This window comes from Bos indicus x Bos taurus, chromosome 1 (assembly GCF_003369695.1).
Source record: "Bos indicus x Bos taurus breed Angus x Brahman F1 hybrid chromosome 1, Bos_hybrid_MaternalHap_v2.0, whole genome shotgun sequence".
NCBI classification, from domain to species: Eukaryota; Metazoa; Chordata; class Mammalia; order Artiodactyla; family Bovidae; genus Bos; species Bos indicus x Bos taurus.
Genome location: NC_040076.1, coordinates 43,589,875 through 43,607,883, shown reverse-complemented (window position 1 = coordinate 43,607,883; position 18,009 = coordinate 43,589,875). Strand labels below are relative to the sequence as shown.

Here is an 18,009-nt window from a genome sequence, read left to right as displayed (position 1 = left end):
AGTCCTGAATATTAGTTGGAAGGACTGATGTTGAAGCTGAACTCCAATACTTTGGCCACTTGATGTGAAACACTGACTCATTTGAAAAGACCCTGATGCTGGGAAAGATTGAAGGCAGGAGGAGAAGGGGATGACAGAGGATGAGATGGTTGGATGGCATCACCGACTCAATGGATATCAGTTTGAGTAAACTCCGGGAGTTGGCGATGAACAGGGAGGCCTGGTGTGCTGCAGTCCATGGGGTCACAAAGAGTCAAACACGACTGAGTGACTGAACTGAACTGAACCGAAAAAAGTATAGTTGGAAAAAAAGTGAAATGTATTAGGATTAAAAAGTAAGTACTTTTAACAGTAAGTAGAAAAGTATAAAGAGCACATATGATTCTTTGGATAGAGAATTTTTAAAACTACAGATAAAATATTAGCATTAATGAAAACTTAGCAGGTTTGCTGTATATGTTCAGCTGCACTAATCAACAAAAATAAAGTTTAAAGATACCATTCATAGTATCATCCAAAATATAATAATATCTAGGAATAAGTCTAATAAAAATGAGAAAGGTGACATTTTTAGAGGAAATTATTGTTCACTTAGGAAGGCTTTCTTATCTCTCCTTGCTATTCTTTGGAACTCTGCATTCAAATGGGTATATCTTTCCTTTTCTCCTTTGCCTTTTGCTTCTCTTCTTTTCTCAGCCATTTGTAAGGCCTGCTCAGACAACCATTTTGACTTTTTGCATTTCTTTTTCTTGGGGATGGTTTTGATCACTACCTCCTATACAATGTTATGAAACCTCTGTTCATAGTTTTACAGGTACTCTGTCTATCAGATCTAATCCCTTGAATCTATTTGTCACTTCCACTGTATAATGGTAAGGCATCTGATTTAGGTCATACCTGAATGGCTTAGTTAGTTTCCCCTACTTTCTTCAATTTCAGTCTGAATTTGGCAATAAGGAGTTCATGATCTCAGCCACAGTCAGCTCCCAGTCTTGTTTTTGCTGACTGTATAGAATTTCTCCATCTTTGGCTGCAAAGAACACAATCAATCTGATTTCGGTATTGACCATGTGGTGATGTACATGTGTAGAGTCATCTCTTGTGTTGTTTGAAGAGGGTGTTTACTATGACCAGTGCATTCTCTTGGCAAAACTCTGTTAGCCTTTGCCCTGCTTCATTATGTACTCCAAGGCCAAACTTGCCTGTTACTCCAGGTATCTCTTGAACTTTCTACTTTTGTATTCCAGTACCCTAGGATGAAAAGGACATCTTTTTTTGGTGTTAGTTCTAGAAGGTCTTGTAGGTCTTCATAGAACTACTCAACTTCAGCTTCTTCAGCATTAGTGGTTGGGGCATAGACTTGGATTACTGTCATATTGAATGGTTTGCCTTGGAAACGAATAGAGATCATTCTGTCATTTTTGAGATTGCATCCAAGGACTACATTTAGAACTCTCTTGTTGACTATGAGGGCTACTTCATTTCTTCTGTGGGATTCTTGCCCACAGTAGTAGATATAATGGTCATCTGAATTAAATTCATCCATTCTAACCCATGTTAGTCCAATTTAGAGGAAATTCAGTTCAGTCCAGTCACTAAGTCATGTCCGACTCTTTGTGACCCCATGAACCGCAGCACGCCAGGCCTCTCTGTCCAACACCAACTCCCGGAGCCCACCCAAACTCATGTCCATTGAGTAGGTGATACCATCCAACCATCTCATCCTCTGTCATCCCCTTCTCCTCCTTCCCTCAGTCTTTCCCAACATCAGGGTTTTTTTCAAATGAGGCAGCTCTTTGCAACAGGTGGCCAAAGTATTGCAGTTTCAGCTTTAACATCAGTCCTTCCAATGTACACCCAGGACTGATCTCCTTTAGGATGGACTGGTTGGATCTTCTTGCAGTCCAAGGGACTCTCAAGAGTCTTCTCCAATACCACAGTTCAAAAACATCAATTCTTTGGTGCTCAGCTTTCTTTATAGTCCAACTCTCACATCCATACATGACTACTGGAAAAACCATAGCCTTGACTAGACGGACCTTTGTTGGCAAAGTAATGTTTCTGCTTTTGAATATGCTATCTAGGTTGATCATAACTTTCCTTCCAAGGAGTAAGTGTCTTTATAAGCATGTTATTATACTTCATCAAAAAGGTAAAGCAACTTACATAGATACTATATGCTGAAAGTGGAGATGGGTATGTAGGAACCTGGGCCTTTCCCAACTCCAAGATCTGTGTTTTCCACAACGTAGTGACCCTGATTTGGGGGCATCCCAGGTGTGCTCAGTTCTACATGACTCCTGGGACTTGGTCCTACTTTCTGGCTAAACAACAGTGACAACTTGTGTCATCTCCAGGGTTAAAGACTGGTTGCCATGGCCATCCCTTCATCTCAGCTTTTCAGGTTCCCTTCGAGATGAGATATGGTCACTGGCCTTTGGACCATGGGCGGGTACCCCTTCCAGCTGCCTTAATATATGATTTTAACACTGGTTTTGCCCAGATGAACTGGACAATATAATCTAGAAATGTAAGGGAGTTGAAATGGATCTTGAAATGGGATGAATTTTGACCAGTGAGAGACTACATATGGGAAAGAGCTTACAGTCAATAGCTTACCTTCCTCCTTCACCCTCTACAAAGGGCTCTTCCATGTAGGAGATGTTTCTCTTCTGTTACTGAGCAACCAGCTGTGTTTTCTTATGAAGCGGTGGCCATATCAGGATTGTTCCACTTTATACGTGTTCCTCCTTTTTCACTGACTCACTGTTTTTTCCTCTCACTCTTGCTTTCCTGAGACAAAAATTCTCAAAGCACTAACGCTTTGTCTTGGGGTCTGATTTCCAGGGAACCTGGACTTTGATATCCACTAAAGTTGGTGTTAGTGGTAAAGAGCCTGCCTGCCAATGCAGGAGACATAAGAGACATGGATTTGATCCCTGGGTGGGAAGACCCCTTGGAGGAGGGCATGGAAACCCACTCCAACATTCTTGCCTGGAGAATCCCATGGACAGGGGAGACAGGCAGGCTACAGTCCATAGGGTCACACAGCGTCAGACACGACTGAAGCGACTTAGCACGAACACACTGACAAGGTTCAAGCTTTCCAAAATTCAGATAGGGATCACAACCTATTAGCAGGCTATAAAATCACTTAGAGCACATGACTATTAGCAATCAAAAACACATTAAAACATAAGAGGAACAAATCATTGGAGTGTACCCTATGTAATGAGAGTAAGTACAGATTTTCTAAACCTGTTACTTCAGTTATCGTGTGTATGTTGAGGATGTGAATGTGTGTATTGTATTGTGATATAAAATTATGTTTTACTGGGTGCCAAAAAAGTTCAAAAGCTAGTGGTCTAGGCAGCAGTTACATGAAGTAACAAGCTTATAACTGTGACTTCAGTTTGCATGTTCACAAATGTTCCTATCTGTGGGAGTTTTGGGTCATCTAATTTTACTTCAGCAAGTACCAAGATGTCTAAAGAACTCTCATATGATTTCCTCATGTATGGTCAACTTACACTTGTAGTTGCCATATTAGAAAAAGAGTGTTTTGAAATACTACTCTTGGAAGCTAGATGGCATGCCTTATTTAGAAAAATAAAAGGGATTATCTAGAGAGGGAAATTTTATTTAATGTTGCTAGATGTCTTTGTGAGACTATGGTTATACAGGCAGATCTATTTTTCTAGTCATTGATAATCCAAGTAACTAACACAATATCCATTGTATTTTTCTTTAATGATGTTTTTATCTTTGAAAATTATACGCAGCCTTTCAAGTGCAATGACCTATTTGATCTCCTTGGAACATCCTGATTTGGAGAATCCAGTAGAGAAAATGCAAGTCTCAGAGCTATGCATGTGCTTTCTGACTTTAAAAGCAAACACCCAAAGCAGGTTTTCATTTGCATTGTATGTACTGACTTAATATATTAACTGAGAACAGCTGCTGAGTTGCACTTGGTGAAGTATTCTGAGATAAAATTCCCTGGCAAGACACATAAAAGAGAAAAAGAAGAAAGTTTGTTAAGACACAGAACAGTCTCTAAGGTATGATCCAAAAATCAAAGAAATGGAAAGTGTTGTCTTAAATCCTCTGTGATTCTATGAAATCTATAGAAAGGCAATTTGAATGGATTCATACTCTATTCAGAATTCAAGGATATGGTTAATTGTCAAGATCCAGTTGAGTTGCTTTTAATTTTATACTAATCCTGAGTAGCCAACTGATAGACTTAGCTTTCTCATTTGGTAGTCATAACACAATTATTTTTACAGTTACTGCCAAACCTACTGAGAATTTAATTCATTTGGAAGTCTCTGAAGAGAGATTTTGAAGTTTATTCTATCCACACCCAGATGGCCGATCATTAAAGCCTGGCAAAGACAGAGAGGTTGTTTATTCCTTCTTCACAAAATTATTGTAAAATAAGTAGTGAGCCACACTCTATGTCCAGATAATACTGACTTGTTATTCAAAGTATTAGTGATATGCTAATTTACAAGTATTAATGATATGTTACGGAGAAGGCAATGGCACCCCTCTCCAGTACTCTTGCCTGGAAAATCCCATGGATGGAGGAGCCTGGTGGGCTGCAGTCCATGGGGTCGCTAAGAGTCAGACATGACTGAGCGACTTCACTTTTTTCACTTTTCACTTTCATGCATTGGAGAAGGAAATGGCAACCCAATCCAGTGTTCTTGCCTGGAGAATCCCAGGGACGGGGAAGCCTGATGGGCTGCCGTCTATGGGGTCACACAGAGTCAGACACAACTGAAGTGACTTAGCAGCAGCAGCAGCAGCAATGATATGTTGAAAGAATTTATACAGTAATGTTTAAGGGGAAGAATGAATACTGGTTTCATTCTTGTAGAGCTATTTCAGGAGGTACACAATGACCAGAGGAGATATGATTCAATATTCATTATTCTTACTCTAGAGTCAATAGTATTAATGACAAAGGTCAGGTATCATGTGAGGGGAATGCATTTTGCAGAAGAAGTCTGATCTAGGATGATAGGTCAGTTGGTCACCTTCACATCTGTGCAGAAGTCATTCATGGTCTGCTTTTCATCTGATATGCTTGTTGATCACCTTTGTGGCAGATCACATTACCTTTCATGCATTCATCTGATTTGCCATATGGCTGTTCAGTTTCTCCCATTAGTTTACTAATGTTCAGTTTACTTTCCTACCCCTTGACTTTGGAATTGGCCATGAGACTTGTTTTGGCCGATATTATCAGGTACAAATTCACTGTGCCAGTTCTGAGCTTAGGTCTTAAGAGACTTTGTGTGTATCCATTTGCTCTCTTGTATTTCTGCTATATTCATGAGAAGAACATTCCCAGACTGATGCTAGTCTCAGGAGAGGGTTGAGAGGCATGTGGAATAAACCGTCCAGCCAAGTTCAGTCTGGATTAGCTAATCCAGTCAACCTGCACTGAATGAACTAAATAAGTGCTTATTATTGCCACTGATGTTCTGTAGATCTTTGTTAAGCAGCATTATTGCAGTAGGGGCTTCCCTTGTAGCTCAGTCAGTAAAGAACCTGCCTGCAGTGCAGGAGACCTGGGTTTGATTCCTGGGTCAGGAAGATCCGCTGGAGAAGGAAATGGCAACCCATTCCAGTATTCTTGCCTGGAGAATCCCCATGGACAGAGGAACCTGACAGGCTACAGTCCTGCAAGAGTCGGACATGACTTAGCAACTAAACCACCACCACCACATTATTGCAGTAATAGTTGACTGACAGACCTTCCAAATTTACTTGTGGTTTTTTAGTGAAATTCTTGGCTTTGTCAGATTTCATTTTTTTTTTCTTCGTATAATACCTATTTCTTTTATTCTAGGCTCTGTCAGATTTTAGAAGCTAATTTTTGTCCTGTGAATTAAACAAGGAATTAGGTGGAAGTTCTGGCTTTCTTCTTGAGCTCCAAATCCATGTGTACACTCTTTCTGGAGTTTATAGGAAATTCAGAGAGGCCGATTCTGGCAGAGGATCACTTTACCTTTACACACTAATAATTCTGAAGTATATGTGTTCAGCTGATTTGGCCAAGACTTGGCCTGTAGCCAATCAGTTTCTGTGGATCATACCTGTACTAGTGCTCTTCCTTCCTCATCAGGCCTGAAGTTATGGAAAGTTGCATTTGGAACCCAGGTGAGCTCTAAGAGGATTCAAAGACATTATTACCACAGGTAATTCTGACATGTGTAGAAGTTACCATTGGGTAAATGAAAAATGTTAAAATGATTAATACAGTTCTTATAGGAAAACTTTTTTTTTTTCTGGAATTATCTGGGAGTTTCATGAGTAAAAATCTAGCATCACAATCACTGTGCTGTACAGTCCCTGCCTTGTAATAAGTTCATGACTTCTTACCAAAGGAACTCACATGTGAACGTGCCATATCTTATTCAGCCACAAATATGATATTTCAGTAAAAATGCCTGGAAAGATCCTTCTCTATCTCTTAAGATCGATGTTGCTGACAAGCTGCTCCTGGCATTTTTCTAGAACATGGTTCACCTCTGCTCTCCCATCAGAGAAAGAAGTGAGTTTAGTGGTGGGATAGGATATGTCCTACAACCACAAAGGCACCTCTTGAACATTTGGAAAGCATCTACATCTCAGTTTGATTTGGTATCTTGGAGCCCAGAACAAGCTCTCATCATCTAGACAGTGTAAAGATATGAAACCAGGGTAATTTTAGTATTATGGATGTCTTGGAATTCTAGGAAAATCTGTTCCTTCAACTTAAGCTGGAAAAGGCACTGGTATACTCACCTTTCAGATGACTGCCCGAGATGGATAGGTTCATAAAAATTCACATTCCCTACCGGAACTTGAAGCCCTCCCTTGAACCTAGGCTTTCTAAGGTTTTTAGTTGTGTTCAGACAGGCTTTGGGTGTTTTCAGGAAAAGAGGTTATTCCAGAGATGGCCTAAAGAAAGCTAAGCCATGCCCTTTCTCCTTTCCCATGGAGACCAATCTAATCATGCTCCTCACTCTAAGACTGGAGACCAGCTCAGTTATACCTTTGGAGGTTTTAGTGCAGTGGTTCTCAAACCACAGACTACAGTGTCACCTCACATGGTGCATGATAAAAAAAAGTTCTAACGTGCAATTCAAAGAGATGTATTGAATCAGAATATTGGGGTAGAGGCTCTAGAACATGCATTTTAACAAACTACCAGAATTATCTTGATGCTCAGAAAACACCAAGACACAGGTCTTATTTACCTGGATTTCCTGAAGCTTTAAGCCTCCTTTGAACATATCTGTCAAGCTTATGGGGCCTTTGAATTGCATTCTGGATTGTCATGTCAATCATCAACAAACATTTCTGGGCATTTACTGTATTCTGGCATATTCTACTGCTGCTGCTACTGCTAAGTCGCTTCAGTCATGTCCGAATCTGTGCGACCCCATAGATGGCAGCCCATCAGGCTCCCCCATCCCTGGGATTCTCCAGGCAAGAACACTGGAGTGGGTTGTCATTTCCTTCTCCAATGCATGAAAGTGAAAAGTGAAAGTGAAGTTGCTCAGTCGTGTCTGACTCTTAGCGACCCCATGGACTGCAGCCTACCAGGCTCCTCCATCCATGGGATTTTCCAGGCAAGAGTGCTGGAGTGGGGTGCCATTGCCTTCTCTGCTGGCATACTCTAAGATCCAGTAAATAACTAAGGTATACCCTCCACCCCCCAAGGAACTTTATGTACTGTCCCTGAAAAATGCCTTGATCCACCAGTAGCAGCAATTCCTAAATCCAGATCCAGAGATTCCTTGGAATCCCTGAAACTGATAAAATGTGCCTCCTCATCTCATCTAGAGATGGCCAAATAAGGCTCCTTCTTTTAGCTGGACTCATATCACTGAGTCCAGTCCTTAAACTGTAACTATAAACTCACTTTACAGTCTTGCTCTGATAGATTCTCTTCTTCTGAATCCCAGTGAAAGATTCTTAACTGAATCCTGAATTCTTCTAAATGATTCTTAACTGAATCCACTATTATACTTGAGAGTAAGCATCAATTTGCCCACTTAGCACTGTCTGGCTTAGTCTCAGCTGAACACATTGGATCTGAAAAAGTCATTTGTTATTGAAAGTGTTTTTAGCCTAGGAAGTCCTACCAGCTGTTCTCTTGCTTACTTCTCCTTAAAAATGCATACAAAGATGTGCTAGACCCAAACACGAGAATCTGCCAATAATCTTCAAGTGTTTTATTATTCTGGCAGCAAAGTTGAAATATACACTTATGAATCTGTTTTTATGTGTACTAAATTTCTCAGTGAGAAAGGACAGGTATTTGGAAGAATATAGTGGCTGTTCTACAACAACCTAATGTTCTGTGTTATACCTGGAGAAACCAGTGTTCCCAAATGAGAATATCTTTTGAAGCCCTTTCCAGTACCTGTAGAGTCTTAACTGTCTGCCTAAGTTTTCCCACCACATATGGACTCTGCAAAATGTAACATTCCTTGATTCTGAACCGCATTCCAACTCAGTCCTCTGGATGCCCACAAAGGACTTTTAAACCTGAGATGGTAATCCAGGAGAGAGTCTAAATATCTCAAAGAACATGGGGATATGTCCTGAAACATACTCAAATAAGCTAGAATTGCTAGCTCAAGCTTCCAAGGTCTGTCCAAATAGTGCTAGGACAGTCTGTCCTCTTGGAAGTTTCAGGAAGCTTCTACAGAACTTGCTGAGGACCTAAAGGCAGTGAGGTATTCCAGGAGTCCATCCTAGCAAGGTCAGCTTGGATCAGGATGAGTTCTGAAATGCTGATGTGGAGTTGTTTATTCCTTCTCACTCTTCTATGATTCTAAGTGTACTCAGCATCTGAGATTTATTAGATTAACAAATGTCAGTGAAGAGTCTTTGATTTGTGAAGGCTAGGACTGGATGTTTCCTGTGAATCTCTACTGACTTCACAACTGGGAACACGGCTGGGAAGCCCCAGGGAAAGGAGCTGTCCCTAGTGTTGGTGCTGACTGCCCATAGCTCCTTTGCCCTACAAGGAACAGGAAGAAGTATGTGGTAATAGGCTGGTGGTCTTGGTGTGTCCCATTTAGAGACACCTGAGGAGAGCAGAGACCAGGAGGGGAGGGGAAGAGAGAAGAAAGAAGTGAATAGGAACAATATAAAGATACAAATCTGACCTGGGTAAAGATGCCCAGTTTGGCTACTATTTTTTTAACTCCTTTGTAGGTAATCAAGAGAAAATCGTAATACTTATTTGAATATATGATGGAAATCAGATACTACCTGATTCTGGGAGGTTTTTTTTTTTTTTTTTTTTTGGTCATTTATCCAGTAACCCATTGCAGAAAACAACCTTTTGAGAAGTCAGAACCATGGTAAAACAAGTCTAGTTACTACTCCACAACCTCAAACTACTGTCTGGTTTAAGAAGAGGAGTGAATGTTGTGCAAAAAGAGCAGGCCCTCAGAGGTCTAGAAAAAGGAAACTCCAAAGAAGCATAATCTTTTGTGTCTTAATTGGAGCTACAAGTCATGCTTCTAATAAGCAAACTCAGCCAAGCATAGCCAGATGAATATCTTATATCTGAAACCATCATAAGGTGTTAATCAGTGGAAAGAAAGTATAAAATCTTCTGCTATTGATAGAGGGTAGTTTCAACAAATGCTAGGGATGGTGTCCTGGAATGGATGATACCAGTCCTTACTTTGATTTCTCTTTCTTTAAGGTCTATAGCTGTCTTCTATGTATCAAGTCACTTTCCTCACCAACCAGACTTAGGATTCAAGGCAATATGGGGCCATCCCATCCCACGCATCCAGTAGCTGAAGACTTAGCCGCCTGGCTATACCCTGCTTTGAAGCTTCACTCTATGAGCACTGGACACAAGACAGAGGTAGATGTCCCCAGAGATTCTTCCAGTCTTTCCTGCCTCCTGACCTTCTTTCTGGTGTCTATCTTTGTATGGACACATCACCCATAACAGCAAGTACTGCCTGTCTGGATCCTTATGTTGACTTCTTCCTGGCATCACTGTTGCTATATCCTCTTCTTTTCCACCCGCTGGCTAATTCCTGTTACAGATTTAATTCCCATTTCAAAACACCTTTCAAAATAGAGAACCATGCAAGGTAGATTTTTGTAGTGGTTAGGAGGACAGACTCCAGAGCTAGACTGCTTGGGTTTAGATTTTTGTCTCTGGCTTTGATTAGCTGTGCATCTTTGAGCAAGTTACTCAAACTCTCTGTGCTTCAATTTATTTGTCTATAAAATAGAAATGGTAATAACAGAGCTTACCTCATAAAATTGTTTTGAATATTAACTGAGATCCATATCCTTCTTATAAACTAGGCCAGCAAAAGCATAACACATGTTTTTATATGCTAATTGCCTTAGGTCTATTCTCTCTTTTGATTCTTTCTGAGGTATGGCCATTTTTATCCCCATTTCATTGTTAAGGTCAGAGAAATTGAATAGCGTTTTAAAGATTAAACACCCATCAAACTGTGTACCTAGGACTTGAACATAAGCTTGACTCCAAAGACTGAGCTTTTATCTTTGTTGCATGACTTTTAGTGGCTAATTGTCCCTGTCCTGGCCCATTTTTGCATCTCAGTTGGACTCCAAGCCTTTATGTCACCTGGGTCCCGGTTTCCTCAGATTCCTGATCAGCATCCATATTGTGTGACTAACTTGGTTACAGTAGCTCTGACGCAGGGCATTGATCAAGGAAGAGTTAATTTATAGAACAATATTCCTTTTGTCTGTTTTTCCTGCTGAATTCAGCTCATTCAAAAGAGTAGTTACTTAGATGTAATCTTTGTTGTATTGGAGAATAGGGCTTCTGTTTCACCCAAAGAAATCCAAATGGGTTCAGGAAGCTGCCATCTTGTGTGTGTAATGAAATTCCTCCAGAAAGCCAATGGAAGTGTGGATCAGCAAAAAGGGTAAAAGAAATTAAGCAGAGGGGGGATGAAGGAGACTTTTTATTTTGAAAGTCAGAAAAGAGTTTTAACTAGGTAGAATGTATTGAACCACTTTGAAAACATTCTATTAAGACCTGAATTAGCACAATACGTGTTTTATTTTCATTCATTCTGAATTTAGAATTAAAAAAATAATTGTGAGGACACTTCCTTGCAATAAAATCTAAAGGATAGGCAAAGACTTGTCTTAAATCCCTGTGAATTTGGAAAAAGCTGCAAAATGTGTGTGTTTGTGTGTTACAGACTGAATGTCTGTGTGTCTCCTGCCCTTCCAATTCATGTGTTGAAACCCTACCCTCCAAAACAGTGATACTAGTGAGGTAGGGTCTTGGGAAGTAATTAGGATTAGTGACGAGGTCATGAGGATGGAGCCTTCATGAGTGGGATTATAAAAGAGACCCCAAAGAACTCCCTTGCCCCTTCCACCGTGTGGGGACCCTGCCAGAAGCCAGCAGTCTGTACTAGTCCCTGGCCCTACTGCCACCCTGCTCTGAGACTTCTCAGTCTCCAGAACTCTGAGAAATAAATGTTTGTTTTTAAGCCCCTAGCTTAACTTTTGTAAAAGCAGCCTCAAAGGAACTACGGCTGTGTGTGCCTGTGTCTGTGTGTGTGAGTGTGGTTTGTGTTTTAATCCCCTCCCTCACAAAACAGTGTGAGAAGCCAGTTTGAAAATGACAGTGTGGTGGTTCCTTTACCCAAGGGAGGTCAAAAATTGCCAAGCTATTTATATTGCTTTTTTTGGACCTTACATTGGAACTCAAGTGCTTTTAAAGTGTTGAAGGAAAAAGGAAACCTTCAAGCTACTCAAAGATTTGAATTGCTCTGCTATCTAAAACTGTACTTAAGAGGGACATTTATAATACAGTAAGGGGAATTAATCAAAACCTTCCATTAAGAAAAGAAGCAGGTAGCTAAAAATATAGCTACATTGAGAATAAATAGAATTCTTCAGATTAAATGAATCTTTCTGGTTCCTACCCACTGAAGCACTCGGAGAACCTATAATTCTGTCATTATTACTGCTGCTATTATTATTATTATTATTAGGTAATTGCTTCAACTTAACAAGTTATTCATCTTTTTGCCTATGTAAGATGTATTACTACATAATTAAGTAGTGTAATACTCACAGATCCATGGTTGCTGGTTTGTAGTGTGACCTTATATTACTTCATGATTCAAGTGAAAGAACTAATGCCTTTAGGTGACACATGTTTTCCTCCTAAATTCACAAAAATATACTTGTTACTTTTTAATATTTGCATCTCCACAAAGAGCAACATTGATCTATTCTATCTTGATGTTCTCTTCCCAATTTTTGAGGTAGATCACTGTCTCAGATACTCCTGCTTCCTCTTTCTGGACCTTTTTCTTATTTGGAGCTACCCCTTTCTCCTTAGCTGCCCACCCCTGGCTCCTGAAGTGTCCCTCATTGTCTGGCAACTCGGTGACTGAGTTTGATTCCTTCAAAGCTATTCTACTCTATGCTGGGGCTGCACAGAGCGTCCTGCTGGGAATCAATCTTCTACAGCTGTTTGCTTATTTCTGCATTTTCTTAAAAAAAAAAAAAAAAAAAAGAAGCAGACACTCCTTCCTACTCCGTGTTCTCAGTTGACCACCTTTCTTGTTATGTCACCGGGAATACAGAAGCAATCAGGGCAGGACTTCTCTTTTCTACCACCAAGTCATATCTGCCCTAGTGTTTTCTGCCTTCCCTCCCTTCCACAGTAACTGTGCCAACTCTCATCTAAAGCTACGTCCTCCACTTGTGCATTGGTCTCATTTTCTTGTCTAACTCAGACTTTTCTCTTACAAGTACCCCATTTCTCTCCTACATAAATCCCTCCCTTCCTACTGGATCTTCCTATCAGTATGCAAGCTGATAGGAAACATCAGAAACCACATCAAAAAACACAAAACCCCAAATCCCTCTTTCAATCCCCTCATCCCCTTTCAATTCATTCTTCATTTCTTTACTCTTTTTGTAGCAAATTTCCTAGACAATTTGTCTATTTTTGTCTTCCCTTTTCCCCTCTCCTTTGAACTCCAGTGAGGGTTTGTCTCCATCATGCCAGTGAAACTGCTCTTCTTAGTATCACCAGTGACCTCAATGTGGCCAAATCCTGTAGGCAGTTCTCAGTCCTCACCTTGACTGAAACATTTCTTCACTTCTTCCTTTGGAAACATTTTTATCTCTTAGTTTCTAGGACACCTCAGTTTCTGGTTATCCTCTTTCAGACTTCTTTGCCTGTGTTACTTCCTGTTGGGAAAAAAAAATCCTTTGCTGATTCTTCTTCCACTACCTACTCTGAAACACTGGAATACCCGAGGGCTCCTTGGACCTCTTCAGTTCCCCATCTACACTTATCCTTTGGGTGACCATATGGTGTTCAATAGTGTTATGTGCTATCTACTTCTATCTCTAACCTTAATCTCTTCCATGAGCTCTAAACACTCTATTCAACTGCTTACTCATTATTTCCCTTTGAAAGACCAGTATACAGTTCAAATGTAACATGGTGAAGAGAGAATTTTAAAATTTTCTTCACTAAATCTGTTTCTCCCTGGGAAGTTACCACTGTCTACCTGGAGGGTTTCAGACAAAAACTTAGAAGTCATTCTTGAGTTCTTTCTTACTAAATATACTTATCCAATCTTGAAACTTTTCTTGTCACTTCTACTTTTGAAACATCACCTAAATCCATTCATTTTTCACTGTCTCTATTGCTATTATCTTAGTCCAACCCACTGTCAACTTTCTTCTTGGTCTTACCTTTCAGGCATCCATTCATTTAGCAAATACCTCTAACACTCCAACATGTGTCCATCACTATTCTTGGTACTTATTTTGTAACAATGAACAAGCCAAATAAAAGCCCCTTCTCAATAAATTTAAGTTCTGTCTTAAGGAGATGCCTCCTTATTGGCTTCTCTGCTGTCTTTCTCTCTACCCTCTCTTTAGTCTATTCATCACCTAACAGCCAAAATAATCTGTTAAAAAAAAATCTAAGATCAGCCCTCTAGTGGCCCCTTGGACCTCATCTCCGTTGTTCCCCTTCACTTAGTTCATGCATCCCCCCAACCTCTGCCAAAGCACACTAAATTCATTCCAGCTCCCTGGATTTTGTACTCACTGTTCTCTGCCTGGAAAGTTCTTCCCTCAGCTATTTGTGTGGTTTGCAACCTCACTTTATGCAGACTCTGATCAAATGTCACTCCAGAGAGTTGCCCTTATCACCCTCTCTTAAATAGTTGCCCTTTATCACTCTGTTTTTTGACCTTTGTTTATTTTCTTTGGAGCATTTACCACTACCTGACATACTCTGTATTTATTTCCTTATCTGAATTTTATTTTCTCCTCCTAGAATGTAAACTATTTAAGGTAAAGCTTTTGTTTTCTTGTTCCCTGTTTTTTTCCCAGCACTCAGAATATTCTTTGCAGTATGGTGGACGTTGAAAAAAATATTTGATGTATGAATGAATTAGTGAGTGAAAAAATTATGTGATAACAGGGGGAGAAAACCCACTAAACTTGGAATCGAGAGAGCTGGGTTAATAACCCTGGTTCTGTCATTGACTAGTTATGAGACAGTTGGCACGCCATTTTGACCTCCTTGCCACTCAGACTCTGCATGATGAAAAGTCTGGACTGGGAGCCTGAAGATCCCAGTTCTAACATTCTCAAGTTCTGTGCGCGTGGTGTCTTCACTCTAGAGACCAACTCCCACGCCTCATTTGGCCCAAACAAGATTGAGGGCTTTTTTTTTTTTTTTTAAGAGCTGCTGGGAAGTAGACATGGCTTTTACTTTCCCCTGTATTCTGTCAGGGTTGAAATCCCTGCCAGGAGGGAAGTCACAGCACTTGCATCTGCACAAACATTTCAGTCAAGAACCTCCCCAAGTTGCCTACTGAAGGGAAGGAGCCAGAGTGGGGAATATCACAAGGGAAGAGATTCAATGGAGCTTTGATCAGAAAATTCATTACATTTGCTCTCGATCACAATGCATACTCACTCAGGTCTGCAATCACTTACTCTGTTAGGCAAAATTCCTAGTGGGGAAAAAAAATAGCATGTGTGCACGACTCCATCTGTGTAAGACCCTGCCAGAAACATTTATGAATCACTCGTCTCCTGATAGACAACTTGCTTTCCTAGTTTGCAATCATATTTCCCACAGATGTTGCTTTTGAATTAACCATTGTCTCATTTTGAATGTTTTCTCCTATCGGAGACTGTCATGTGGGCAAATCTCCCCTACCGTCAAACTTGGCAGCACTTACTCATCTAAAGGAAGGAAGACAAGCCAGGGAGCTGGAATCCAGAATCAGGGATAGACACTTCTCCACAAGTTTGGAGTTTGGTATTTCTCAAGTTCTGGCGTCGGGGATGTTTACTCTCAGGTTATGCAAAGTCTCAGCTTGGGTTCTGGAAAAAATGATCTGACTACTTTGCCTGAAAGGAGTTTCTTTCTAGTTCCTGGGGACATCTTGCTTTTGTCAGGCCATATCTATTGTTACGTTGTCTATGCTGAGAGACGAGGGTGTCGCTCACTGTGTGGAATCCGTTGCTGTCGTGGCCTTGGTTGTCTGGTGATTTGTATACTGTTTTACACCAGACCTGTTTATAGCCATCTTGTCTGCATCTCAAATGTTACTGAGAAAATTTGGAAGGTAAACAGATTTTCTTTGGGGCATATTTAGAAGCTAGCCTCCTGTGTTTACCGAAACATATTAACTTCACTTTTCAGTCCCTTTGCCATTCAGCCTCTGTTGATTCTTCATGAACTTTGATCAGATTTTCCTTCTCTTTTCTTTTTAGAGATGAAATATTAAACAAAACCCTATAAAGCAAATTTTATTCTTTTTAAAATACCATGTCTGAATGTGCCAATGGTGGGTCCAGTTTCGGATACATGAGCTTAAAGTTAAATGCAAATTTTAATTTCCTTTATAAAGGAGCTGATGAAAATCCATTGTGAAAAGGTTATGAGAAAAATCTTATCTTATAATTGCAGCCAAGATTCAAGTCATTATTTAAGACGTGAAGCATTTGGCAACAAAAAGATTGTTGTCATTAAAAAGGAAGCCTAACACATTACTCCTGGGCTGAGAAAAAAATAATTCAGCTGTCATTGTTACTGCAGGAGCAACACAGGAAGATGGCAGAAATGAAAATGAGCAGCTTTACCTCAAGTAGTGTGATATATATTTTTTCACCGAAGAAGCACAGATAAACATTTGATGATTGGTTTAAACCTCTCAGAGAGATTTACTTATTGGTTAGTATCTGACATTTACCTTAGTCTGTATACTCCTAATGAATGTAGCTAAGAGAAAGCCAGTAGAACTTCACCACAGTGGTAGCAAGAGACAAGAAGTTCTTTTTCTCTGTATTATTAGCAGCCTGAAGTCTGTAATTTAATAAAACTGTTGCCAAATTGCTAGGTGTCCTTATAAATTATTTATTTTTGGAAAGAAGGGTTAGAATGAGGCCACTGATGTCATCCTGGCTGGGCTTACCTTAGCCTGGATGAAGCAGAAAACGGGCACTGGGAATTTGCATAGGTAAGTATTTGAAAGGCTTTACTAGTTTCGGATGCTACAGAAAAGTCCAGTGTACTTCTCATCAACTCCTTCCAAATAGTTCCTCCAGATATTCTGTCCCTTGTTGGTTATCCTGAAAAACACTGTCTAAAATGATTGTCTCTTCTGTCATCTTCTCCCAATGCAGTGTTATTTCTCTGCTTGATATGAGGGAAAATTTGATGGACATAATTCCAAAGATGTTTTCAATTAGGTTTCTTGTTCTAACATATTATCTCATGAATATACCTTTTCCTTGTCAATCATGCTTGCCCTGAGCCTGCATCACATTCTGTGTAACTAGACTGAGTTTTTCCATTGGGGTAGTGGAGAAGAAAGAGATGGCATGTTGCACTTAGACCATCAAAAAGCAATGAATGAAGGAGCTATTTTTGAGGTTGTGGGCAAGGTTAATGGAAACCAACCAGGGATGGAGAAACACCTCCGTCTCACTGGTCTTCCCTCCTCTGATCATCTATTCATACTTCCTATCGACCACAGTCAGTTGAAAACCCAAGGGAATGCCTTGATGCAGGTCAGCCTCTTCAGCGCAGAGAAAAGTGAAGATTAATGTTTGTATCTGGATAGACATATAGAGAATATTTAGAACATGAATTACCTCTGGAAAACTGTCATTTTCCTCCTTTCCTAGTACTCTTTGAGGTGCTTTCTTATCCTGTGAGTTGGTGTCCTTAGCAATCCCAACCTAAGACTCATGTGAGTGTTAAAATAAATCAGGGAGCTAACTCATGAAGTAAAGGAAAAGAATCAAGAATTCAAGTGTAAATTCACTTTTTGTTCACAAGCTTAACAAACCTAAGCAGAACATAGGAAAGTAAATCTGTTGCACTCTGTAGTCTTCTCTTGCACTATTGAGTGTGGTATAAATTGGGAATAATGAATAAGAAGCTGTGGAATTTTCAGGCCAGGTGAAGGTAACTGAAAACTCATCTAATTGAAATTTTTAATTTTCATTACTTTGATTCTATTTCATTTAGGGTATTCCTCCTATATTTACATACCTACCCAAGTCATCTTTCTATTTCCTTTATCTTCTCACATCCATTTAAGTGAATACCCTATTTTTTTACTGACTTCAACAAAACCACTATTGTAATTAGCTGGGAAACTATCAGTGTGTTTCCTTTGTCCTCCTTCCAGAGTAAGGGAGTTACAGGTTAGTTTCATGATGGTGTGGGGATTCTTAAACAAGTAAGGGAAATATTTTAAAGATGGACTATTGTTGTTGTTGTTAAGTCGCTTTATGTCCGACTCTGTGCGACCCCATAGACGGCTGCCCACCAGCCACCTCCCCCCGCCCCCCCGCCCCGTCCCTGGGATTCTCCAGGCAAGAACTCTGGAGTGGGTTGCCATTTCCTTCTCCAATGTATGAAAGTGAAAAGCGAAAGTGAAGTCGCTCAGTCGTGTCCAACTCTTCGCG

General features: G+C 40.1%; 1 long non-coding RNA gene across 1 annotated transcript; it reads right to left on the bottom strand.

Moving 5' to 3' along the window:
* Positions 1 to 3,731: 3,731 nt before the first annotated feature.
* On the bottom strand, positions 3,732 to 14,200 carry LOC113898683. Its single transcript, XR_003512720.1, has 4 exons — positions 14,120 to 14,200; positions 13,133 to 13,245; positions 12,116 to 12,207; positions 3,732 to 3,999 (listed from the first exon to the last, which is right to left on the bottom strand). It is a non-coding gene; the product is annotated as an uncharacterized LOC113898683 (long non-coding RNA).
* Between the last annotated feature and the right edge of the window lie 3,809 nt (positions 14,201 to 18,009).